Below are 26,527 nucleotides of genomic sequence, written 5' to 3'. Positions count from 1 at the left end.
AATTGGTAATATGCTTCATTGAAACATTGAGTTTCAATGAAATAACTGCCTGTATTTTTAATGACCTGAGAGTAATATAATTTAACTTACTTTTAAGATACTTCTTAATGGAAATTTTTTTTCTCTTTAGGGGCTCTTTCACCCTGCCCCTCCAATAAGCTGACTTGGTGAAGTTTTGATATATTTTATAGTATATTTTTACTCTCTAGGTCCTTGATACAGTTCACAAGCATAGGAGTGAGCTCTGGGAGGAGGAGGGGTTCCTTGCTGTGTTCCTGATATCTTTTCCCAGTAGACTTCCCTGCTCACCACCTCCTGTATCTGACGTTCATTTCCACAAGAGCAGAAACACCCTGACTATTCTATGCTTTGGGCCTATTTCCAACTCCTTCTGACTATATCCCAGCTTATATCCAATAGATAAGAGTATTTTCATCCTTCATCCCTTCAGCTTCAACAAAGGTGGTAGAAGAAGTAGGCCAACATTTTATTTGTTTAGCATTAACTCATCAAACTGATGTTACTTTTACTTTTAACTTAAAAAAGAAAAAAAGCGACGACTAATCCAGAGGATGGAATGCAGTAGGTCTAGTGGTTCTGCTCCACAAGGTTATCTAAGGACAAAGGGTAAAAAAAAAAAAAAAAAATTATGATTATCCTTTTCAGGGTCAGATTCCAAAAAAATCATGGTTTAGAAAATTGTTACATTATTTCTAAGTTACTTTGAAGAAAGTTGTTTTTCCACATACCTACTTCCAAAACATCAACATTAAAATGTAGAAAGACTAAGACCTATTCAGTGTTGTAGTTTCCAGAACTGGGAAGAGTAAAGCACACGCTTTAATTGTATAAAAGCATTAGTAGCAATGTATTCAGGCAAGTGAGAGAGTTCCATTAAGAAGGTAAATGTTTGAGTTGTCGCTTAAAAGAAAAATGGAATATTGTGTCTGTAATAAATTTTGTATATTCTTTCTCAAAGAACAAATGTCCTGTTAGTAGACCCTGAGTTCACCCATGTCTAAAAGTGATAACTTTTAGTGATAACTAGAGTAAAGTTGCAGTTTTTACTGTTTTAAGCCTTCCACGCTTCAGATGATGACTGGAGAGACAAATGGAATTATCATTGGCCTTCCTGTGACTACTGAAGAATCACATTCTTGATGCTTTAATCAGTTCTCATTCCATTAAACTGTGTAGCCTCCCTGGGGATCATGTTTTTCATTATTATTTAAACTTTCAGGTTCTTTAATCCTAAAATCATAATTGATATAATCTCATTAATTTCTTCAGCAATTGGTATTCATCAGTAGACCACCAGAATTTAATAACAACACTGTAATTTAGGCTAAATGCAAATGAAGTGGAAGTCCCCACCAGAAGAAGCTACCCTTAAAAAAAAAAAAAAAGATTTATTTTTATTTATTTGGGGGGGAGGGACAGAGGGAGAGAATTTCAAGCAGACTCCCCACTGACCATGGAGCCTGACACAGGGCCTCAATCCCCATGAGATCATGACCTGAGCCAAAACCAAGAGTCAGATGCTCAGCCAACTGAGCCACCCAGGCGCCCCAAGAAGCTACACACTTAATAAAGGGAATGGTACACACAAAGATAAATGTTAGGGTGACCAGTAAGTGCAAAAAGCAGGCAGAGAAGGGATAAGTCATCATGGTTAATGTGATCAGGGAGAATTTATAACCTTAGGAAGTTGCTAATCAAGTTTCTGTTTATAGCAGAGATCATAGAATATTTGACTTTACACATGAACTGTTCATGTGACTACATGATTTTTTTTAGTCTTGTGGTTATATGACAATAGATTCTGGTCTGGTTGCTGTCATCATTAAATAGTTATTCTGAAGATGATTTATATGTAATTAACCCTTAGGCATATACTGCTTGGTCAATCTCATAATAGCACTGGCTTGGGCATTCTGCTGCTGGCTCTGCTGAGCACTAGTTCTGAGATTTTAAGCAACGATAGTTTTCTCATTTCTTAAAGTGAGGGAGTCCAACTGGACCCCTTGCATGTCTAAACTTCCATGACTCTGCTTATCCAAACATCTGGAACCTCAGACTCCTCTTTGGTTCTTAATTCTTCTTTATTTTAGTCACCTAGTCCTGTTGTTCCTTCCTTCAAAGAAGGAAATTGTTCTCAAATCTGCTGTTCCTTATGCCTGGTCTTCTTGGCTCCATTCTCACCCATTCCTCATTCATCCAGGTAAATTTCTAAATTAATCTTTGAAATTCAAATATCAATTTCCTCACCTCACTTTCTCAAATAAAAACTTTGGAAATAAAGGCTGTTGAGACTTTATACAATATAAACTTACCAGGGCACCTGGCTGGCTCAGTTGGAAGAGCTTGCAACTCTAGATCTTGGGATGTGAGTTCAAGCCCCATGTTGGGTGTAGAGATTACTTAAATTAATAAAATTTAAGAAAGTTTCAACTTGCCTGGTCACTCATTTCCTTATCAAACTACCACCTTGCCTTATTCCCTTCTATGTCTCTGAACCAAGACCAGCTGCACTTGTCTCCTAACAAATACATAGTTTACCTTCCTGATTTAACAGTTTCTATTTCTCAAGCCTGCGACATTCTTACTCTTTTCTCCGGGAATCAAATCCTTCCCAGTTGCTTGAGATCTAGATGAAGCTCTACCTCTTGCCAGAAGCCTTTCTACCTGATCTGGCTTGCATTACTTTTCCCCTTCTTTGGGTTCCCTCCTAGCATTTATGACCTCTAGAATACATTTTGACACATGATTTTATACTGTTACGCATTGTTACTTGATAACTTCATAAATGGGTGTCTTGACTCCTTAAAAATAGGACCACTTTTGCATTTATTTTCCATTGTCCACAGAACCTGGTAGACACTGTGCCTATGGGAGGTAGTTAATCAGAACTTACGGAACTGAATTGCCTATTTTTTTTCCCTAGTGCCTGGCATAGGAAGGCTGGTCTTGCCTTTTCCTTTCTGTCCAGCAGCCAGTTCTATCCTCAGGTGTCTGTCCTACCACCACAGCCATCTCTCCCTAATAGAGAGCTAATGTACTGCCTAATGGAGGTCCCCATTTGTCCTGTTCACTTTGCAGCACTCAGCTGTGTTTCCACTTCTGCTCTATTCTGTGTCCTTACGGTGGGCTACTTCTGTAGCCCACAAGCTATATAGGCATGAGCTGCAGAATAGGAGGCCTGTTGGCATTGTTATAACCAGAGTTGTGGTTCAGGGACAGGAGCTCACAGCAATACAGTGGAGTAGTTTGATGTTTGAGTGTAGACAGAGGCTCTGGGACAGTTTTTGGAGGTGTGTCCCGAAATCTGTCAAGTGTGACTAAGAGTTAGGCCAGTGCCAGTTAGATAAACTGAACTGTAAAGCCAACAAAACCATAGGTTTGCTTTGGGAGCTAGACTAATGTTAATATCTGGTCTGATCTCTTTTTCACACAGGAAATTAAGGCCCAAGGAGGAGGCTGCAAATAGTAGCTACTCATTAGTATTTGCTGATTGCAAATAATTCAGTGCAGGCTATGTTTGGATGGATTAATTCTTTATGGTATTAAATGTCAAGAATTGGCCAACTAGTCTTGGTATTAGTCACTTATTCAAGAGTAGTAAGAGTTTGTTGGTATGACTTCCAAACAGATTACATCAAGGGAATGTGGCCCTGCCAGCTCCTGGATTTTGGCCCAGTGAAACTAATTTGGGACTTCTGACCTATAGAACTGTAAGATAATTTTTGTTGATGTAAGCCACTAGATTTATTGTAATTCTTTATGGCAGTTATAGGAAACAAATGCACTAAGATTAGCTATTTCCTGATACTATTTTTTTTAATATTTTTTATTTATTTGTCATAGAGAGAGAGCACAAGCAGAGGGAGCGGCAGGCAGAGGGAGAAGCAGGCTCCCTGCTGAGCAAGGACCCCGATGCGGGACTCCATCCCAGGACCCTGGGATCATGACCTGAGCCAAAGGCAGACGCTTAATGACTGAGCCACCCAGGCGCCCCTAAACTCTTACTTATTTGTTGACAACTAAGTACTAGGCTCTATTACAGCCATTGGGGATATGGTGATGAATGATAGATTCTGCCTTCAAGGAGCTTGTAGATGATACACAGATATACAAGTGTGATAATTTTGACTAATTTTTTTTTTTTTTAAATGGAAGGATCTTTGAGATAGTAAGTGAACGAAAGAAAGTTCCAGCTTGGGCTCCTGGGTGGCTCAATTGGTTAAGCAACTGCCTTCAGCTCAGGTCATGATCCTGGAGTCCCAGGGTCGAGTCCCACATTGGGCTCCCTGCTCAGCAGGGACTCTGCTTCTCCCTCTGACCCTCCCCTCTCTCATGCTCTCTCTCTCTCATATAAATAAAATCTTTAAAACAACAAAAAAAGAAAGTTCCAACACCATACATGTAGTGTGATACTTTTTATATGAAATTAACTGCATATATATGAATTACTAGTGAAATGAATTTTTAAGTGTTGAAAATGCATATCTGAATTGTTTATTAGATTCAACAGATGTAAAATTACTTTGTCAAATTGCCATAACAATTTCTAGACACTCTCAGTTTCTGTACTTATTAACTACTGATAACAAACAGTTCAGAGTTTGGTCCCAGCCCATGGGCCATTCTTTGGTATTATTCTTTGAATTTTTTAAAATAGCGAACATTTATTTTTTGTATAATTGCAATTGTTTTGAAAAAAATTCCAATTCAGTCTGATAATTGACATATAGGTACAAGGTAGAGAAGTGGTTCCGAGGATGGGGTAGTTTTATGGACAAGCAACAAAGAAGGTGGCAAAAAGGAGATGGATTTTAAAGGCTACATGGGCATTTGTCAGAAAGGTAAGTGTGGAAGAGTGTTTTAAACAGGGAAAACAGGAGCCATGGTAGAGAGGTATGAAATTGCTAGGTGTGTTGAGAAAGGTAGTGGACATCTTTCCCTTAGGGACCCACAACTTCTCCATTCTCAGTGTAGGTGGTTTGGGTAGGGCTGACCTCCTCCCTAGCTCACAAACTAATCAGCATTTCTCACCCCTCTTCACTTCCTCCCAGTGATTGGTTCAGCACGTCAGTTAAGTCCAGGACTTTTACTGTAACCCTGGCTAGGGAAAGAGAAGGAAGTATTTGTTTCTTCTGGGATTGTCAAGAGGGGAGATGTAAGCCCAGACCTACAGAGTGCCATCTTACTACTGGATAGGGGAACCAGTTTGAGAATGGAGTCAGCAGAGAAAAAGAACAGAGGCCAGAGACAGAAACCCAATCCAAAGACTTCATTTAAGGCTCGCATGTAGCCATACCCTATCTTCTACCCCTGGGATTTTCAGTTACATGAACAAATAACTCCTTTTTATTCATTTAATCTTAAATCCTCTTAACTGAAAAGACCTACATAAAGAATATTATGGTGTGCTAGAATATTGTGTGTGTGTTTGTGTGTGTGTGTATGTGTACACTAGGGACTAAAATGCTACAGGGGTGGGCAAGGTCTAGAAGGGCTGAGGAACAGGTCTTCACTTTTGGAGGCTCCCAGAAGCTCTGGAGGATCTAAAGCAATGGTAAAAGGGAGTCACTAGTGCTAAGCCCACATCACCAAATCAAAACTAACATCTAACTTAATTGCATTTTTAGCCTCCTCCAGGAATGTAATCTTAACCCTTCAGTCTAGAATTTCTTGGTTGGCAGTAGGGAGGTAATTCATCTACTAGGTCCATTTTGTCCCCCAGAGGAAGGTGACCTTGCCTGAAATAATCCTTCCTCCCCACCCCACCCCCACTTATGACTTCCTTGTCCCATTCCTTCTCTGGCTTTAAAGTCTTTACTTTTCTGTAGCTCTTTGGAGCTCTTTTCTGTTTGCTAGATGGAGAACTGCCCAATTCATAAATCGCTCAATAAAGCCAATTAGATCTTTAAAATTTACTCAGTTGAATTTGTTTTTTTTATTTAACAGCAGTGATTACCTCAAGAAAATGAAGAGCTATAAATCAGAAAGTAATATTAAGAACAGTTACTTCCTCAAGTTTTTCTAGTAGTTTCATTTTTCTTCTGTTTCTTTACTTCTGGTTGGGGCTAGGCAATTAAAAATGGAAAGCACCTAGCAAGTCCTTGAAAATTACATATTAAAAAATACTGTTTTCCTTTTAAGGATTGAGAGTTATACTATAATTTACAAAATTATAATTTTGAGCAATGAAGTAGGTGACTCCATTTACTAGTGTTTTCTGTTTCCAATAAGCATTCAGCATAAGCAGACTTTCACTGAAGAAACTTTTAGGAATATTAAGAATCAGCTTTTCTGAAGCACCCTACTCAGTTTTCTTAGCAGGAACAAGAAGTAACTGGGAATCTCAGGAATGCTTTGGCCGTTTTGGACATTATAACAAAAATAAATGAGCTTCACATTAAGTTCCCTACATATAATTATCATGTCTCTTTAACCTAGAATAATTACCTAGGGTTTTTTGTCTTTTATAGTATTTTTCATGATTCCAGGCCAATGGTTTTGCAGCATGTTCCTCAACTTGGATTTGTCTGATTGTGATTAGATTCAGGTTGAACATTTTCCCACGAATGCTCCGTAGATGATGTATCCTCCAAGTTTCACAAGAAGGGGCGTATGATGTTAAATTATTGTCCAGTTTCTGGTTAATTTCAATGATTTGGTTAAAGGTGGTATCCACCAGATTTATCCATTGTCAACATACCTTTACATTTTTGTAATAAGTAACCTGTGGGATAATTCTTTGGCAATAAATAACATATCTTACGTACATTGTTTCAAAGAAGAAAAATGGCCCAGTTGAAACCTTATAGAGTTGGAAAGGATTATTTCAACAAATTTCTAGTGAGTACCCACTAATTATGTTATGCTAGGTGCTAAGACCACAAAGTAGTGAGACTGACCAGAGTAAAACAAAGAGCAAAATACCACAGGAGAATTTGGGAGAAGGACAAAGACCACATTAAAAGTGAGGAAAGGAAAGTTCAGAGGAGATATAAAATGACCAAGATCGAATGTCAGAAGTGAGATTAGAACTCTGGTTTTTCTAATGCCCAGTACAGTGTTCTCTCCATGACAGCATCTGAAGATTGTATTGTAAAGCTGGTTCTCTGGGACAGATTTGTTCAGAACATTTGTTCAGAACAGAACAACATTTGTTCTTACAGTGAAAAAAGTTCATGACACCTTATTGTGTAACTAAAAGAACAAGCTTTCTCCGGGCCCACCATAGGGTGCTTTAGAAGAAATGTTTTTTAGATTGATTTAAATTACGTACCTCGTGACATTAAACTCCTCCTTGGAGACCTAGTCGAGTTTTATATCAGGGAAAGTTTTTCTCATAGTGACAGGGACAGACACACGGGTGCCACACCGTAAAGAGACACACACACACTGCTGTCGGGAAACTAATTCAGAGGTATTTACATCCTACATCCTGGGACTACTGAACAGCCGACACGTAATTCCCGTAATTGCTTTATGAAATACGGAATGTTTGCATATATATCACTGGAATCTCAAAAATAACCCAGTTACTCCTTAAGGTGGGAAGCACGGATCAGTAGATATAGGCTGGATTGCTAATTATTTTGCCTTTACATTTAAGAATCTCTCGTGTATAATTAATTTTCAGAACAGAAACATAAGGGGGAATAGTCTCATACATTCATTTATTCATGTATGTATGTCATATATTCATTCATTCAGGACTACCTCGGCTTCAAACTTAAAAGCTGGTTCTGGAGATGTGCTGTTTTAGGCATGCGATTTCTTTTGAGCTCAGTTTTGAATCTATAGACACTGCAGTCCCAACGTGGTCTTTTCCCTGATGGGGAAGTTCAGGGAGAAAGAGGTGGCTTCAGGCTACAAACTGGAAAAGCTCAATTCTACCCCCTCAGTAGTTTCAGGAATTGTTTTTAAACGTGAAGGCCAGGATATCAGTTGCCCTTTGCTCGCTCTTCTCAATACGGAACCTCGTAACGTCCTGCGTACTTGGGATAAATGAATTTATTTGAACAGGTAAGTATTTACAATTTTTTACATTAGGCCTGTAGTGAGAACTCCCTCCGCCAGCGGCTGAAGGGCCCTCCCTAATCTAGAGGAGGCTGGGATCCCCAAGAGCTCTACCGTGGGGGAGGTGACTGAAGTGGGCTGGTCAATTGGAAAGTCCTTTTCCCCTTGCTACGAACTCGGCGAAAACTGTCCACACCCCGTGAGACAACTGACCTGAGTGTATCCCCACTACCCCAGGCCTCCAGGCCCTGCGAAGCCTCACGGTCCGCTCAGGGACAATCTGCGCTCAGCTCCGTCCCTGAACTCTTGCAAGGCCGCACTGGGCTATCGTAGGCGTCAGGGGAGAAAGATTTCTCAACTGTCAAGAGGGAAGAGCACGCCCGAGTACTCCGTCATTTCTAGGAAGCCCGGAGCCCGCCAGGGGGCGGGGGCGGACAGGCAGGACAGCGCACAAGCCAGATCTGCCAGCCTAGAGCCAATCCGCGCAAGCGCAGCGCCCTTTCCCTTTGCGTGGCTGCGGTTGACCGACTCCCTCCGCCAATTGCCGGATCTAACTTGGTGGCCCTCTCCGCGCGCCTGACTTCCGTCCCTGAGCGGCCGTGACGTAGCGGGTCTCCTCCCCTCGCGCTCCGCGGCGCCGGTCTCTTGTGACGTAAGCAGCCGAATCCTCTCAGTCTGGATCTAGGGCGGAGAGTGGGGTGGGTCGGTGGGCAGGTCGCCTGCTCCTCCCGCTGACCTGAGCGTGTTTTGTAAAGGAAACCTCTCGTAATTTCCTAAGACCTCAGATTAAGTCTTTAAACTGTTCCCGTTTCCTAATAAGGGAGAAAACGGCCCCTCACCTCAGTTCCAGCTCCTTCCAAGCGAAGAGTTCTGTTAGACGTGAACTGCAAAATGTGTCGTTATTTGGCTTTATTTGCATCTTTTGCTTGTTATTTTTATGTATTCTCTTAATGTGTAAGTTGGAAGAAAGTGACATCCATAAAATCGTAACTTTGTATATGGAGGCAGGGATAAGCCGTACATAGTTTGGCTTGATGAGATTAATGTAATTTTAATTTAGTTTAAAGTTAGTTTCCATTTGTATTATCCAGGAGTCGCATCAAGAAAGGCTGGGCATAAAAACGGTTAAAAAGCTTTCAGGAGTGTTTAATCGTCTTGTAAGCTTTTTTTTTTTTTTTTTTTTTTTTTTAAGATTTTATTTATTTATTCAACAGAGAGAGAGACAGCGAGAGAGGGAACACAAGCAGGGGGGTGGGAGAGGGAGAAGCAGGCTTCCCGCAGAGCAGGGAGCCCGATGCGGGGCTCGATCCCATGACTCTGGGATCACGACCTGGGCTGAAGGCAGACGCTTAACCGACTGAGCCACTCAGACACCCTCGTTTTGTAAGCTATTTAAAGCCGAGATAAAAATCAAGGTGTATTAGAAACAAAAAGACCTTAAACTTACAAAGGGTGAAGATTTTGTTTACAGATAGTGAAATAGACAATAGAGATTTCTGTGACTTGCTCAAGAGGGATGGAATCCAGGCCACCGCTTTCACAATGCCAGTACTCTCGCCAGTTTGACTAAGGCTGTCTTCAGAACCCCCTGCTGGACCTGGGCATCTGTTGCTACTTTTCTTGCCTTCCTCCCTCACTTGTCTTTTCCCCTTTTCCTTGATTCTGGTTCCCTTCCTGAGTTCTCCTCTTGTTCTCCCCACCCCGTTTTGCATTCTGTTTAACTTCCTTTGTTTTCTTCGTAGTTGAGCTTTCCTCTCCTTTAAATGCCTCTTTTTAAAATACCTGTAAAAGGAAATAGAAGAACTTTTAAAGTTTATTTTCTTGTTTTAAGGGAGGTTTGGGGGGGCGGGTAAGTTTGTGTATAGATAGATGTAAAATTTCCTCTGGTAAAAGCTGCCTTCTGCTTTCTTCCATAGCAGTACAGTGAAAGTAGGAGTGTGTGTGTGTGTGTGTGTGTGTGTAGTAAAGAAGAGAGAGGAGGGAGTGTGTAGTGAGCTGTTTGGAATCAGAAACTGGAGAAAAAATATATAAATAGGTGCTCTACTCAATTCAAAACAACATAGCTGTAGGTTCTATGAAACAAACACATCATTTCCAATCAGTCCCTGCACATTGCCTCAAAAATGCATTTCTTTAGATGATTTGTGTCATTTATAGAATAAACCTGTAGCTGTAGCTGCCCCAGAAGTAGTAGTCACAGGGATTCTGTTTATCTATGTATTTCATAAATAATGAAATAATATATCAGTGTTTCCAGACTACATGGCCACCCTATAGGCTTCTCAATGTGGTGACACCTGTTTCCAGTTCTGCCAGTGGATGCTGCTATCCTTGTTCTACACTTGGGGAACCTAAAGCAGAGTCACTTGCCTGACATTACAGACCTATAATGAGGCAGGACTTCTGCTGCTTTTCCCAATTCTCTAGTCTCTGTGTGAACATGTCTAGTAATAATATCTAATTTTGAATGAATAATAGAATTCACTAAAATATGCTTATAGCAACTGAATGACGTATTTATTTACCAATTTATTTCTTTGGTGTTGGTCTTATTCTGCTTGGTCAATAGTAATTTACAGAAATTGATTGGAAACCTATTTTGTATATTGCTAAAGCATTTGAGGATAGTCCTGAAGTTTGGTTTATGTTTTAGTTCCCTATATTGAAAGAAAATACGCTGCTCTGTATCCCATAATTTAAAAATAATTGGAAAGTTGAGTGCATTAAACTAAGTGAAACGGAGAAAGACAAATACTATACTATATTCACCATCATCCAGAACTTATTGCTCTTATAACTGGAAGTTTGTACCCTTTGACCAATACCTCCCCATTCCCCACCCGTTCCTGCCAACCACTGGTAATCACCACTCTACTGTTTTTCTGAGTTCATATGTATGAGATCATACAGTATTTGTCTTTCTCTGTCTGACTTATTTCACGTAGCATAATGCCCTCAAAGTTCTTCCAAGTTGTCTCAAATGGCAGAATTTCCTTCTTTCTCATGGCTGAATAGTATTCCATTATATGTATACTCCACATTTTCTTTATCTATTCATCCATTGATAGATGCCTACATTGTTTCCATATCTTGGCTATTGTGAATAATGCTGCAACAAACATGGGAGTGCAGATATCTCTATGGGATCCCGATTTTAATTCCTTTGGATATACATCCAGAAGTGGGATTGTTGGATCATATGGTAATACTATTTTTAATTTTTTGAGGAACCTTTATACTGTTTTCCACAGTGGCTGTACCAATTTACATTCCCACCAATAGTGCACAAGGATTCCTTCCCTGCCATGACCTCACCAACACTTGTTATCTCTTGTCTTTTTGATGATGGCCATTCTATCAGTTATGAAGTGATATCTCATTGTAAAGGGAGGGATGTGTGACTACCCTTACTGTGGTAAATGTTTCATAATATATATGGTGTATCAAATCTTGTGCACCTTAAACTTACATAATATACTATTATAGCTCAGTACAATTATAGCTCAGTAAATCTGGGGAGAAAAAGAAAACAAAGAAAATAAAAAGAATTGTTGATTTCAGTGAAGAGTAAAAACAGAAAAAATGATATGATCTATGATATTCAACCCAAACATTTATATTAGAATAAATTATTTCCATAATGTCTGTGTAATGTTGTCTATCCTGAAGTTTACAATTCACAGAAGACTCTTATTCTATATTATTCTTTTTTCCCCCAAAATTCTACCTTCCAGAGTAGTGATTCTTTAACTTTTATATCTTACACCTTATCATAAAGTTAGGAACTTGGATCCCTGGATGGTAGAAACACAAAGCTTGCTTATTCCAAAAAAACTTTTTTATATATTGATAGGACTTTATTATTATCCTTACCATATGCACTATTTTAAAAACAAAGCAGAAACATCGATCATTGGGGGTTAATTTTATTTTTGTGGCTTTAAAATACAAATAAAAATGATTATATTAGTCTTTAAAATGTCAGCAATGGTGTTGACATTTTTACTGCTAGAACTGTAAAACATATCGATATGAAATAATATCATCACCTGAGAAGTTATGCTGATCAGTTCTCTTATTGGAAAACTTGAGGATGCCATGGGATATAATTTGAAATGGGGGCTCAAAGAGCAAAGTCTACTAACTTTATTCTTCTGTCTTAGAACTCTCACAATTAACATGTAGTCTGAACAGAAAGCATTAACAAGGGACTAGGCTTTACATGTTTCATTGCTCTGAAGATCTCAAGTGGGACAACACATATGTAAAAAAATTTCTTTAGATTATTTGGAAAAACTTTATTCCAAAGTATTGTGAACTTCCATTCTGCAGATGATTGGAATGTTTTTGGATAATGAATCTATCCATTTATACTGATATGTCCTTGACCCTCACATTGTTTTGCAGTTACTTTTGCTGCATGAACAATTGACCTAAATTTGCCATCTTGAAACAACCATTTTACTATGTTCATAGTTTTTGTGGGTCAGAAATTCAGACCAAGAACAGACTGGTTGATTCTTCTCCTTGAAGTCCCTTGAACTGGTCTGGCTCAAAGACTAGGACTGCTGAGGGGAGCAACCACCCTTGGCTATTTTGTGTGGGTTGCCTTCCTTACAGCTAGTGTCCTCTGGGTAATTAGACTTTTATGTGGCAGCACAGGGCTGCAGCCTCAAGTGTTCTAGTGTATAAGGCTGGTACTGCATTGCCTTTTACGACACAGCCTCACTGTTGTGTCCACTGTAGTCTATTGGTCGAAGGAGTCATAAGCCTACCCAAATTCAGGCAGTGTGCCCATTGATGCCTCCCACCCCCGTGCCATGGAAGGAGCGTTGAAAGAAGGGGCACATTCTAAGACTGCCATTTACTCTATATCCAACTCTCTCATACTCCTATTCAACTGTAAAGGAATTCCTTTAGCTATTTTCTCAAAGTAAAAACAGGCATATCTCATTTTGTGTGCTTCACTTTATTACGTTTACAGATATTAGGCTTTTTACAAATTGGAAGTTTTGTGGCAACCCTGCCTTGAACAAGTCTATCGGTGCCATTTTTCCAACAGTGTTTGCTCATGTAATTTCTCTGTGTCATATTTTGGTAATTCTTGCAATATTTCCAACTTTTTCATTATTATTATATTTGTCATGGTGATCTGAGATCAGCAATTACTAATTGCTGAGAGCTCAGATGATGGTTAGCATTTTTTAGCAATAAAGTATTTTTAAAAATATTTTATTTATTTAAGAAAGAGAGTGCAAGCAGGGGGAGCAGCAGAGGGAGAGGGAGAAGCAGGCTCCCCACTGAGCAGGGAGCCCGACGTGGGGCTCGATCCCAGAGTCCTGGGATCATGACCTGAGCTGAAGGCAGACACTTAACTGAGCCACCTAGGTGCCCCAATAAAGTATTTTTTAATTAAGGTATGTACATTTTTTTAAAGACATAATGCTATTACACACTTAATAGACTATAGTGTAAACGTAACTTTTATATGCACTGAAATACCAAAAAATTCATTTACTCACTTCATTGCAATATTTGCTTTATTGCAGTGATCTAGAACCAAACCCACAATATCTCTGAGGTAAGTCTATACGTGTATTTGTATAGGTTAGCACTTGGAATTAAGCAGATGCCTGTACCCCCAAAACCTTACTCCTGTGACCTGGCCTCTCCAGAGACCAGTTTCAGGCCTCCAGCTACCCGAACTTTCACTGCCCACATGTGTGCAGACTGCACTCTGTCAGCTGGCCTTTGGCTGTTGGCATCCTCCAGGCCTGTTGTGCTCAGGCTGGTCTCCAAAAGCTGCACAGGCTCCAGGGTGGAAGGTGCCCACTTCTCCAAAACCTTTCTGAGTTGGAAGCTTTAAGCCAGTGACAAAAGTGCCCATTTGGACTAGCTGCCTGATGTGGTTCTGGGCTTATCCGATCATCAATGCTCCCAGGTGTCTATATTGGAGAGTACCCAACCATGCTGGCTGCCCAACCCGCCTGGGCAGGTTAGTGCACTTTCCTCCAGCTCTGCCCTCAGGAGGAATATGCACATTGTGTAGAATAAGGCTTGGAGTTAGGCAGATGCTGGGTACCAGAAAAAGACTGCTGCTGTGTCCCATGTTCCTGGCCACCCCAACTTACGTGACATGCACATGAGCAGTACATACCCCGTCATCAACCCTGGGCAGCCAGAACCCTCCAGGCTAGGGCCTGGAGCTAGGGCCCATCCTTAACCACTGGCACATCCAAGAGAATGGAGGGAGACCTCCCCCCGAAAACCACTCTGACACAGCCACTGAAGTGGTGGCTGGGACCCCATGTGGATTTACTGTCTGCTGGAGTCCCAGGTTTCTGCAGCAATCAAAGCTTCCAGGTGTCTCTTCTTGGAGGAGACCCTGGCCAGACAACACATTCCATCCCTGCTAAAACAACCCAGATTATTCGGGCTCTGCCATCAGTGGGAATATGCACATTTGTGTAGATTATGATTTGGATTAGGCAGATGCCTTGTAACCCCCAAAGCCTGCTCCAGGTACCTGGCCTCTCCAGATGCTTTCCCTGTTTAAGTCCTTGGCTACCCTGGCCTATGCCTCCTGTGCATGCTCACTTTTTTTGCACCCACTTTTTTGCACTCATAAGCAGGCCTTGGGTAGACCTGGCACTGAAGCCCATGGAACTCTGGCCCCAACCACTCGCATACCCTCTGGCATGGTAGAAGACCACCTCCTGAAAATCGCACTGGATTGGCAACTGAAAATGACTAACAGTGTTTATATGGACTTGCTTCCCTATCCCACTATAGATTAGTACTCCCAGATGTTTTCTAATGGAGGATACCGTGTCCTGCCTGCCTGGCCCCTTCCTGGAAAGGAAGTTGAAAACCTTCCAGCTCTGCCTTGGACAGGGAGAATGTTACACAATGGTGGGCAGGCCTTGCAATTAGGCTAATGTTTTGTACCTCCAAGAACCCAGTCCTGTGACCTAGCCTCTCCCAACACTCACCCTTTTCCAGGACCCTGGCCACCAGGATCTGTGAGTCTGGTACACGCACAACACGCACACTGTCAGCTGCCCTTGCACAGAAGGGCCCTCCAGGCCTGTGATGCTAGAGCCCACCCCTAACCACCTGCATTGCAAAACGTGGAGGGAGCCCACCCTCCACCCCCCAAAGTTGCTCTAAGGGGTCTGCTGAAGTGGGAGACTATCAGTCTCCCTGTGGACTGCTTGCCAGGTGGGGTCCTAGGCTTCTGCTGCAATCAGGCTCCGAGGTGTCTCCTTTTGGAGGATACCTTGGTCAGCCAAACCCCACAAATGTGCATATTTCCTCTGAAGGCAGGGCTGGAGGAATCTGGACTGCCTTGCCAGAGTGGGTCAGCACAGGATGGTTGGGGTACCCTCCAAGAAGAGATACCTGGGAGCCTTGATTGCTGGGAACCCCAGGACCCCATCAGGCAGCCGGTCTACAGGGAGACTGATTGTTACCAGTTTAAATCTACTGCCTCAGAAAGAGTTTCCTAGTGTGCTCTCCCTCCACCCTAAGGCAATGCAGATGGTTGGGGTCCTCCTGGAGCACCAGGGGCCTGGAGTACCCCCTTCAGCCAAAGGCCAGCTGATGAGGTACAGACTATACATGTGTAGGCCATGCAGGTTCGGGTGGCCAGGGACATGGAACAGGGCAATTGTCAGGAGAAGCTGGGTAACAGGAGTAGGCTATTTGGGGTACCTGGAGTCTGCCTAATTCCAAGTCTTCCTTTAAACAAATGAGTATTTTCCCCCTGAAGGCAGAGCTGGGGGAAAGTGGACTGCCTTGCCAGGATGGGGTCAGGCTGACCGGACAGGAGTCTTCTAATAAGAGGCACCTGAGAGCCTTGATCGCTGGAGTGCCCAGGGACCCCACTGACAGCTGCTGCAAATGAGGACTGTTAAAGCCTCTGCCTCAGAAAGAATTTCAGGGGCAGGATTTCTTTGCCCAGGAGGCTATGCAGGTGGTTCGGACCAGCCAGCTCCACGGGCCTTGAGGGCACCAGCTGCCCTGGGTAGGTAGGCTGATGAGGTGCCTACTACGCATGTGTAAGCTTTGCAGGTCAGGGTAGCCAGGGACCAACAATAAGGCAAGTGTCTGGAAAGGGCAGGTCACAAGATTGACTCCCCCCTGTTGGGGATGCAAGGATCAGCTTAATTCCAAGCCTAACCTATGCAAATGTGCATGTATGTTCCACCTGAAGGTACAGCTGGAGGAGTCCGGGACTGCCTTGCCAACATGACGCCTGGGGTGCTGCCGTGGTATCCTCCAGTAAGAGACGCCTGTAAGCCTTGATTACTGGTAAGCCTAGGACCCCTCAAGCAGCTACTCCAAAAGGATCCTGACTGTTGACAGTTTAAAGCTGCTGTCTCACAAAGATTTCTGGGTTTGGGCACCGACCCAAGCTCTACCAGCCGGGAGGACCCAGGATGCCCTCAGCAGGCTGACAGGGTGTGTATTGCCCATGTGCAGACAGCACAGATTTGGGGAGCCAGGAACCCGGAACAGGCAAGTTTCTGGAGAGACACAGGAGTGGTCTGTTGGGATTCCAAGGCATCTACCTCATTCTAAGCTTAGCTTACACAAATGCACGTATTCTCCCTTAGGGCAGAGCTGGAGAAATCTGGACTGCCTTGCCAGGGTGGGCCTGCGTGGGATGGTCTGGGTACCCTCCAGTAAGAGACACTGGGGAGCCTTGATTACTGGGGAAGCTGACATCAGGGAGCCATCCTAATGGGGACTGACCATCCCCAGTTTAAAATTGAGCTATAGAAGTATGATCAGATTGTGGACTTTCTACACCCAGAGGCCGTTCATTCTGGGGCTTGGGGTTCTGCAGAGCTCCATGGCCTGGGTACCCCCTGCAGCCCGTGGGGTGTGATGATTTGAGCATGCACCACCTCGGCAGGCTGACAATGTAGGGCAAGGCCAGTTCACAGGAGCGGGCTATTTGGAGTACCTGGCATCTGCCGAATTCCAGGCCTTAACCTACACAAAGGTGCATATTCCCCCTGAAGACAACTGGAGGGCCCTGAGCTGCCTTGCCAGGTCTGGGTAGAGAGGGATGGGCATCTACTACATCTACTAACAGATGCTTGGGAACCTTAAAGGGATGGAGAAGCCAGGGACCGATCAGGCATTCAGGCCAGTGAGACTGTCACCGGATTAAAGCTGCAGCCTTGGGAAGATTTACAAGGAGGGGGCACTTGCCACCCTGGAGGCTATGCAGGTTTTGGAGAACAGCCTGAACCCAAAGGCCAGCTGACAGTGCAGACCGTGCATATGTGGGTGGCCCAGGTCGGGAGAGCCAGAGACCTGAAACAGGGCAGCTGTAGGGAGAGGCTGGGTCACAGGAGGAGCCTACTGGGGGTACTTGCATCTAATTCTAAGTGCTAATTTTCATAGATGTGCATATTTCCTCTGAAGGCAGGGCTGGAGGAATCTGGACTGCCTTGCCAGAGTGGGTCAGCACAGGATGGTTGGGGTACCCTCCAAGAAGAGATACCTGGGAGCCTTGATTGCTGGGGAACCCTAGGACCCCATCAGGCAGGTAGACCAAATGGGGACTGACTGTCACTAGTTTAAATCCACCTCAGAAAGATTTTCCTGATGTGGACTCCCTTCACATGAGCCATGTAGGTGCCTGGGGTTTTTCCAGAGCTCTAGGGGCCTGGACTACAGCAACCTATGACCAGCTGAAGGAAGGTGGACTTCCTTGCCAAGGTGGGGCTGGACCCACTGGTCAGGGTCTCCTCCAATATGAGACACCTGGAAGCCTCGATGACTGGTAAGCTCAGGAACCCCATCAAGTAGCCAGTCCAAATGGGGACGGACTGTCACCAGTTTAAAGCTGCCATCTCAGAAAGATTTTGGGGAGGTGGGCATCCTCTGCCCCGATGGTGATGCTGGTGGTTCAGACTCACCCTAGCTCTGCTGGCCTGGAGAGGACTGTACTGCACATTCTCAAGCTGTTCTGGTCAGGGTAGGTAGGAGCCTGGAACAGGGTAAGTGTCTGAGGAGGCTGGATCATGGGAGTACATTGTCGGGTATCCAGGGCATCTGCCTAATTCCAAGCACTAATCTGCACAAATGTGCATATTCCCCCTGAGGGCAGAGCTGGGGTAATGCGGACTGCCTTGTCAGGGGAGGTGAGGCAGGATGGTCTAGGAACCCTCCCATTGCATCAGGCAGCTAATCCAAATGGGAACTGACTGTTGCCAGTTTAAATCTGTGGCCTCAGACAAATTTTCCCAGAGCGGGCTCCTCCCACCCTTTCAGCTGGTTGGGGTCCTCTGGAACACAGGAGCCTGGACTGCCATCTGCCGCCCAAGGCCTGCTGACAAGGTGGGGACTCGGTGGGGGATGAGTGGGACAGGCAGGTCAGAGTAGCCAGGGACCTGGAATGGGGCGAGTGTTGGGAGAGGCTAGGTCACTGGTGTGGACCATTGTAGGTCCAAGTCATCTGTTTAATTCCAAGCCCTAACCTAACACAAATATGCATGTGGGGGCAAAAGGCAGGTGCCCCCAAATGTGCCATTTCAGCATATTATTTTGGACTAAAGTCACTTAAATAGCCAGTGCAACAATACCACTCTGCCCCTTCGTCTCTAGAAAGTAGGAAATAAAGCTCTCATGTGAAAGGTACCCTCCCTGTACCAGGATGTAAAGATAAATTTTAATTGCCAGATAAGGAATTCAGAGCTAAGAAGGCTGTGTAAACACCTTGTTACTTTTACTAATTTTACTACCCCAGCTCAAATTCTGTTAGAATTGCTTTAAAATCGAAGCTTGCAAATTAAGTTTTCTTTGTACTGTCAATTCATCACAGATGTATTGTTTCTATGTCTAAAAATGCCTCAAAGCTGCCCGCCCTCGTTGTTTGCCTGATCTCAATTTTAATATCAGGCCTCTCTGTGCACGGAATTAAACTTTATCTCCTGTTAATCTGTGTCTTGCTGATTTAATTTTTTTTTTTTTTTAGATTATTTGACAGAGTACAAGCAGGGGGAGCAGCATACGGAGAGGGAGAAGCAGACTCTCTACTGAGCAGGGAGCCTGATGCGGGGCTCGATCCCAGGACCCCAGGATCATGACCTGAGCCAAAGGTAGACGCTTAGGCAACTGAGCCACCCAGGCGCCCCATGTGTCTTGTCAATTTACTTCTTAGATCACCTGGGAGAATCTGGAAGGGCAGAGCGTAATTTTTCCTCCTCAACAGCTGTTGAGAGTCGGCAGGATAAACGCTAACTGGCCGGACTGCTGCAGCTGAGAGATGGTGGGACATCCGACGAAAGCTGACAGAAGGGAAGAAGCCTCACCACCACATCACCTACTGGATCTCTCCCTGCATGGGCTCAATTTAGGTTAGTAGGAGAAAATATTTGTGGAACTAGTTCCTTGGCTTTAAGGACTCTGGTGACGTTGGTAGAGTTCCCGTGGCTTGAGAGGTCCATTTCCATCCAGAGATGGCCACAGTTTTCCTTTATCCTTGTCTTTTGTGTCATTTGTCATAAAAAAAAGAATTACTGTAGAAAAGAACACAGGCATGGGTCCAATCAGCCTGTTGTTTGAGTTGGCCTCACAGACTGGTGAGTTCACAGTCCTCATCATACCTGCATCTGTTTAGACAAACTTTGCTGTGGGTCCTCTATGTAAAAGCTAGAGGAGGTTTATCTTTTTGTCTTGTTTCATGTCCTAAGAGCTTTGGTTTGTGACCAGTGAGAATATTCTCTCTGGTCTCCATACTCCAAGGGTTCACTTACCGGGGTGCACCTTGGTGGCCTGTCAAGTCCAGTGGGGTTCTGAGACTCACACTTACAAGCAGTACTCTCATTGTCCGCCCATGCCAGCTCACAAGGGAGTGTGTTCTAAGAGGTCCCAGCCCATAAGGGACCTTTGTCATCATAACCTCCATTAGTGCTGGAAAAATCTCACTACAGTAGGGTCTGCCCCATGTCACACATTAGTGGGTCTGTGACTACAGATGTCTCACATTTTTGTAGGAGACCAAAGGTACTGTTTTCTCTACACCATCTTTACTGCCTGTGCAATGGAGGCCTTTGCTGTCTTAGACTTTTTGGAAGTAAAATTTTGGGTCATGGGGGATGCAACGTCTATGCTTTCCAAGGATGCCTCTTGGGTCCATGGTCTAAGCCTGGAAAGTTGCCTCTGTGTCTTCCCATAAAAGTGCTTATTGGTTTGAGTTACTATTGAGATTAATAAGATCCTATTCATCATTGCCAGATGATGGATCCTTTACATTGGCTATATTTGAAAGAAAAAATTCTTTATAGGAAGTTTTCAGTTGTCTTATGGCTAGCTTTTGGGACTTGAAGATACGGAAAAAAAAAAAAATTAGACTGAAGACAAAAACTAATGTTTACATCCAATGTAAATTTCCCTTCTCAAAATCTGGCTCCATCTGCCTATTTTAATTTCCCTTTCCCAACAAGCTGTACAGAGAGCACACTGACCTAATCTCTAAGTTCAAAGTATATAGGTTATTCATGTAAATGCCGAAAGGCAAGAAATAAATTTAACAAAAGCACCCAAGACTGGCAGCAAGGCTTGCTTTCCTCCTACTTTCAAGGTCTCTGTAAATTTTTTTCTTACTTATGTAGAGCCACGTGTAAGTGAAATCTCATGGTATTAGTCTTCCACTGTGAGATTTGCTTCACTTAGCAGAATAGCCTCTTGACCAATCATGTCGTCATTAATGGCAAGGTCTTATTCTCTCTTGTGGCAGAGTAATATTCCATGTAAATATATACCACAGCTTCCTATCTATTTCTCTATTGATAGATACAGAAATTGCTTCCATATCTTGGATATTACAAAAGAAAATGAAGTGATAAACTTAAGAGTGCGTATATCTTCTTGAAGTAGTGGTTTTCCATTCCTCTGACTAAATACCCAGGAGTGGAATCACTGGATCCTGGGGTATGTACTTTTTCACTTTGTGCAGAATTGCCATAGTCTTTTCCCCTGCAGTTGCACCAATTTACATACCTGCCAGGAGAGAACAAGGGTACCCTTGTGGATATCCTTGCAAACACTTTCTATTTGTTGTATGTTTGATCCTATACAGTGTGCTTGGTGTGAGATGGTATTTCATGGGGTTTCCTAGTGGGTCTTCTTGATGATATCTGATGTTGAGGATTTCTTCCTAGGTCTGTTGGCTAGCTGAATCTCTCTCTTGCGGGGTGGGAAAAAAAAAATACTATGCCCAATTATTCACAAAGTATTTGGGTTTTTTTGGTGTTGAGTTGTACTAGCATGTTATACAGTTTGGATATTAACCCCCTATGGCATGTATCAGTTGCAAAGCACTTCTGCCATTCAACAGGGTGTCTTTCGTTTCATTGATGTTTCCCTTTGTTGGGCAAAAGCTTGTCATGCCAGTGTGCTCGCATTAGTTTATGTTTGCTTTGGTTTCTCTTGCCTGGGGAGACCTGTCTAGAAAACTATTGCTCTGGCTGTGTGCAAGAGATTACTGCCTACTTCTACTTGAGCAAGTTTGATGGTTTCCAGGGTCACCTTCGGGTCTCCTTTGCATTTTGGGTTTGTTCTTGCTCATGGTGTAAGAACATTGTCCACTGTCCTTTTGTGTGAAGCTGTCCAGTTGCCCCAGCACCACATAATGAACATGCTGTCTTTTCCCCCTTGTCTATTCTTGTCAATTATGCCCTAGACTAATGAACAATATAATGGTGGGTTTATTTCTGGGCTCTTTAGGTGGTTCCAGGTATCCATGTGTCCACTTGTTTGTGCCAGGACCATACTCTTCTGGTTATGTACAGATTTTTAGTATATCAGGAAATGAGGGACTGTGATAATGCCCACTCTGTTCTTCCTCAAGATTGCCTTGGCTCTTTGGGGTCCATACCTATTTTAGGATTATTTATCTAGTTCTGTGGAAAACATGATTATTCTTTTAATAGGGATCATGTTAAATCTTTCGATCACTTTGGGTAGAGAAGACATTTAACACTATTGATTCTTCCACCATAGGTGTTCTATCTCTCTCCATTGATTTGTGCTATCTTCAATTTCTTTCATCTGTGTTTTATGGTTTTCAGAGTAGAGTTCTTTCACTTTCTTGGTTACATTTCTGCCTTTTTTGTGTTTTTGGTTTTTTGGGTTAATGTAAATGGGATTGTTTTCTTTCTCTTTTTCCTACCTCCTTATTCTTGTGTAGAAATGCAATGAATTTATGTGTATTAATTTTGTGTTCTATATCTTTATTGAATTCATTTATCAGTTTAAAGAGTTCTTTGGTGAAGTCTTTAGATTTTCTGTATATAATATCATGTCTTTTAAAATATGACTTTTCTCATTTTTACTTTCTATGTCTTGTCTTTTTCTTGTCTGATTGCCATTGCCAGAACTTCCAGCAATCTGTTGAGAAAAAAATTAATGAGTGCGAACATCTTTGTCTATTTTTGATTATTTCAGTTCTTTTCTACTGAGGGCAATATCATGTGTGGTTTTGCATATGTTTCCTTCAGTATGGTGAGGTATGTTTCTTCTAAATTTAGTTTAGAGTTTTTATCATGAACAAGTGTTGAATTTTTTTAAATTTTTTTTTGCGGGGTGCCTGGGTGGCTCAGTTGGTTAGGCGACTGCCTTTGGCTCAGGTCATGATCCCAGGGTCCTGGGATCGAGCCCCACATCAGGCTCCCTGCTCAGTGGAGAGCCTGCTTCTCCCTCTCCCACTCCCCCTGCTTGTGTTCCCTCTCTCACTGTCTCTCTCCCTGTCAATTAAATAAGTAAATAAATAAAATCTTTAAAAAAATAGGGGTTTTTTTTTGCATCAGTTGTAGTGATCCTGTACATTTTATCCTTCCTGTTTTATGTTTTGTATCACACTGAATGATTTGCAATATTGTACTCTCTTTGCATCCCTTTAATAAATCCTCCTGTTTTTTTAATGGTTCTTTCAGTGTATTGTTGAGTTTGTTTTGGTGAGGATTTTTCCATCTATGTTCATCAGGGATATTCGTCTGAAGTTTTCTGTTTCTGTAGTATAGAAATAGAAAACTTTGTGTGTTTTCTTTTTGTCTGTATAGACAAAATTTTGGTCTAATTTTGGTCAAGGTGATTTTGATCTCTAGAGTGAATCTGGAAGTTGTCCTTTGGCTTCTATGTTATATACTGATTTAAAAGTTAGGTATTAATCTTTTTTTTTTTTAAAGATTTTATTTATTTATTTGACAGAGAGAGAGAGAGAGAGCACACCAGAAGGCAGAGGGAGAGGGAGAAGCAGGCTCCCCACTGAGCAGAGAGCCCAACACGGGGCTCAATCCCAGGACCCCAGGCTCATGACCTGAGCCGAAGGCAGATGCTTAACGGACTCAGGTGCCCAGGTATTAATCATTTTTAATTTAATGGGGTTTTGTTTATTTGTTTGTTTGTTTTTACAGTATTTTTATTTTTTAATTTATTTTTTACATCATTAGTTTTTGATATAATGTTCAGTGATTCCTTAGTTGTGTATAACACCCAGTGTTTTTATTAACATTTGGTTAACATTAATGTTAAATTAGCTTCAAGTGAGCAACATAGTGATGTAACAGCTCTTGACATTACACAGTGCTCACAAGTGCATCTCATCTGTCATCACAGAATGCTATTTCAGTACCATTGACTATATTGCCTCTGCTATACTTTAGTTGTCATGACTTTTGATATCATAATGGAAGTTTTTACTTCACATTTTCTTCACCCATTGTTTCCTTCTCACTCTCCTCATCCCAGTCCACCACCAGTTTGTTCTTTGTGTTTATGGGTTTCCTTCTGTTTGTTTGCTTTCTTGTCCATTTGTTTTGATGTTGAGATTCCACATATAAGTAAAACCACATGGTATTAGTCTTTGTCTGATTTATTTCACTTAGCATCATACCCATCCATGGGTCACAAATGGGGCATTCTCATTCTCGTCTATGGCTGAGTTATATTCCTGTGTGTGTGTGTATATATATATATATATGTGTGTGTGTGTGTATATATATATATATATATATATACACACACACGTACATAAAACATCTTTCTCATCCATTTATCTATGGATGGACACTATGTCACCTCCATATGTTAGCTATTGTAAACAATGTGGCAATAAACATAGACATTCCTATATCTTTTGAATGTGTGTTTTTGTTTTCTTTGTGTAAATACTTAGGAGTGGAGTTGCTAAAACATGGTATTTCTCTTTTTAATGCTTTTGGGGAACCACCATACATTTTTCACGGAGTTTCATAATGTACACTCCCATTAAATGTGCATGAGGCTTCCCTTTTTACACATCCTGGCCGGCACTTGTTATTGCTTTTTGATCCCAGCTAGTGTGACTGGTGTGTGATTATACCTGATTTTAGTTTCATTTTGCATTTCCTTGATGATTAGTGATGTTGAGCATCTTTGCATGTTTCTGTTGGCCGGTTGGAGAGTTCTTTGGAATAAAGCCTGTTTAGGTCTTCTGCCCATTTTTTAATTGGAGTGTTTGGTTTTTTGTGTTGAGTTGTATAATTTCTTTACAGATTTTGAATATTAAGCTTCTCTGATATATCATTTGCAAATATGTTTTGCCATTCGGTAGGTTGCCTTTTGTATTGTTGATGGTATCATTTGCTGTGTAAAAGATTTTTTTTTTTAAGCATACTCCCGTTTTTTTTTTTTTCTTTTGTTTCTTCTGCCTAAAGAGGCATACATAGAAAAATGTTGCTAAGGCCAATGGCCACGGATTACTATGTATGTTTTCTTTTAGGAGTTTAATGACTCCAGGTCCATTTTGTGCTTATATTTGTTAATGATATAAAAAATGGTTCCATTTGATTCTTTTGCATTTGGCTGTCTAGTCTTCCTTGCACAATTTATTGAAGAGACTGTCTTTTTCCCATTGACTATTCATGCCTCCTTTGTTGCAGGTTACTTGATCATACAGTTGTGGGTTTACTTCTGTGCTTCCCCTCCTGTTCCATTGTTCTATGTGTCTGTGTTCCTGTACCACACTCTTTTGATGGCTATACATTTGTCATACATTTTGAAATCAGTGATTGTGTTACCTCCAGCTTTGTTTTGCTTAAGATTGCTTTGGCTCTTCAGAGTGTTTTGCAATTTCCATACACATTTGTAATTCATTTATTTCAATTCTTTGAAAAACACTATTGTATTTTGATAGAGTTGCATTGAATCTGTAGTTTGCTTTTTGTAGTGCGGAATTTTAAAATTATTCGTACTTGTCAACTATGGGCATGTTATATATATATATATATATATATATCTCCATTGGTTGTGTTCTCTTGAATTTCTTTCATCCGTGTTTTATAGTTTCAGAGTAGAAACCTTTGTGGTTAAGTTCGTTTCTAGGTTTTTTTGTCTTTTTGGTGCAATTGTAATTTTTGTGTGTATGCAATTTCTGTTTCCCCTACTTTGTTCTCAGTGTATTTTGAAACAACCAATTTATGTATATTAATTTTGTATCCTTTAACTTATGCATTTGTTCATTCTCATGTTTTTTTTGGTGGAATCTTTGGTGAGATTATATATATATATATATAAATACATTGTGTCTCCTGCAAATATGACAACTTCTTTCTTACAAGTCTGGATTTTTTTTTTTAATTTATTGTATGACTGCTGTGGGTAAGAGTTCCAGTACTTGACAGAATTAAAGTGGTGAATGTGGATATACTTGTCTTATTTCTGATTATAAAGAAGAAGCTTTCAGCTTTTCTTCATTTAGTATTATGTTTAGTTGTGTGTTTTTCTTATATGACCTTTTTTATGTTATGTTTCTCTATACCCATTTTTTTGAGAATTTTTTATCTTGAGCAAATGTTGAATTTTGTCAAATATTTTTGTGCATCTTGGGAGATGATCATATAGTTTTTATCCTTGCTTTTGTGTTAATGTGTTGTTTTAGATTGTTTGATTTGGAATATTGAATCTTTTTGTGTCCTGGTAATATATATCATTTGATCATGGTGAATCATTTCTTTAATATAATTTTGAATTCAGTTTGGTAATAATATTTGTTTGGTAATATATTTGCATCTGTGGTCATTAGGGGTATTGGCCTGAAGTTCTGTTTTTCTACAGTGTGTTTGTCTTGTTTAGGTATTAGGGCAATGCTCACCTTGCAGAATGAATTTAAAACTTTGCTTCCTCTTCTGTTTTTGTTTCTTTTTTAATATATATATATTTTACTAGCTTGATGAAAGCATGTATTAACTCTTCTTCAGATGTTGGGAAAATTCACCTGTGAAGTCATCTGTCCTGGACTTTTGCTTCTGGGAGGTTTTTTGTTTTTTTGGTTTTTTCTCTACTGATTGTATTTCCTTTTTTGTAATTTGTTAAATTTTCTTTCTTTCTAATTCAGTTTTAGAAGATTGTGTGTTTATAGGTGTTTATCTATTTCTTCTAAGTTGTCAATATTGTTGGGATTTAATTTTTCATATTTTCTTACAATCCTTTTTGTCTC

At 41.5% G+C, this 26,527-nt stretch overlaps 1 long non-coding RNA gene across 5 annotated transcripts in view; it reads left to right on the top strand.

Moving 5' to 3' along the window:
* Positions 1-25: 25 nt before the first annotated feature.
* LOC123841533 (uncharacterized) overlaps positions 26-26,527 on the top strand; it is a 137,376-nt gene continuing 110,874 nt past the window's right edge. For 3 of the 5 annotated variants that reach the window (XR_010409929.1, XR_010409932.1, XR_010409925.1), the window contains exons 1-7: positions 26-8,683; positions 13,581-13,612; positions 16,247-16,344; positions 19,025-19,148; positions 19,262-19,406; positions 20,845-20,982; positions 23,260-23,408. This is a non-coding gene — a long non-coding RNA (uncharacterized LOC123841533). The remainder of the gene's footprint in view (positions 8,684-13,580; positions 13,613-16,246; positions 16,345-19,024; positions 19,149-19,261; positions 19,407-20,844; positions 20,983-23,259; positions 23,409-26,527) is intronic. The other 2 variants (XR_010409928.1, XR_010409927.1) reach the window with 2 other exon arrangements.

This window comes from Mirounga angustirostris, unplaced genomic scaffold (genome assembly GCF_029215605.1).
Source record: "Mirounga angustirostris isolate CCGP_5_RB_7025 unplaced genomic scaffold, mMirAng1.0.hap1 SCAF_1, whole genome shotgun sequence".
Classification (NCBI taxonomy): Eukaryota; Metazoa; Chordata; class Mammalia; order Carnivora; family Phocidae; genus Mirounga; species Mirounga angustirostris.
Note: the sequence above shows the minus strand (reverse complement) of the source record. Positions and strands in the feature narration are given on the sequence as shown.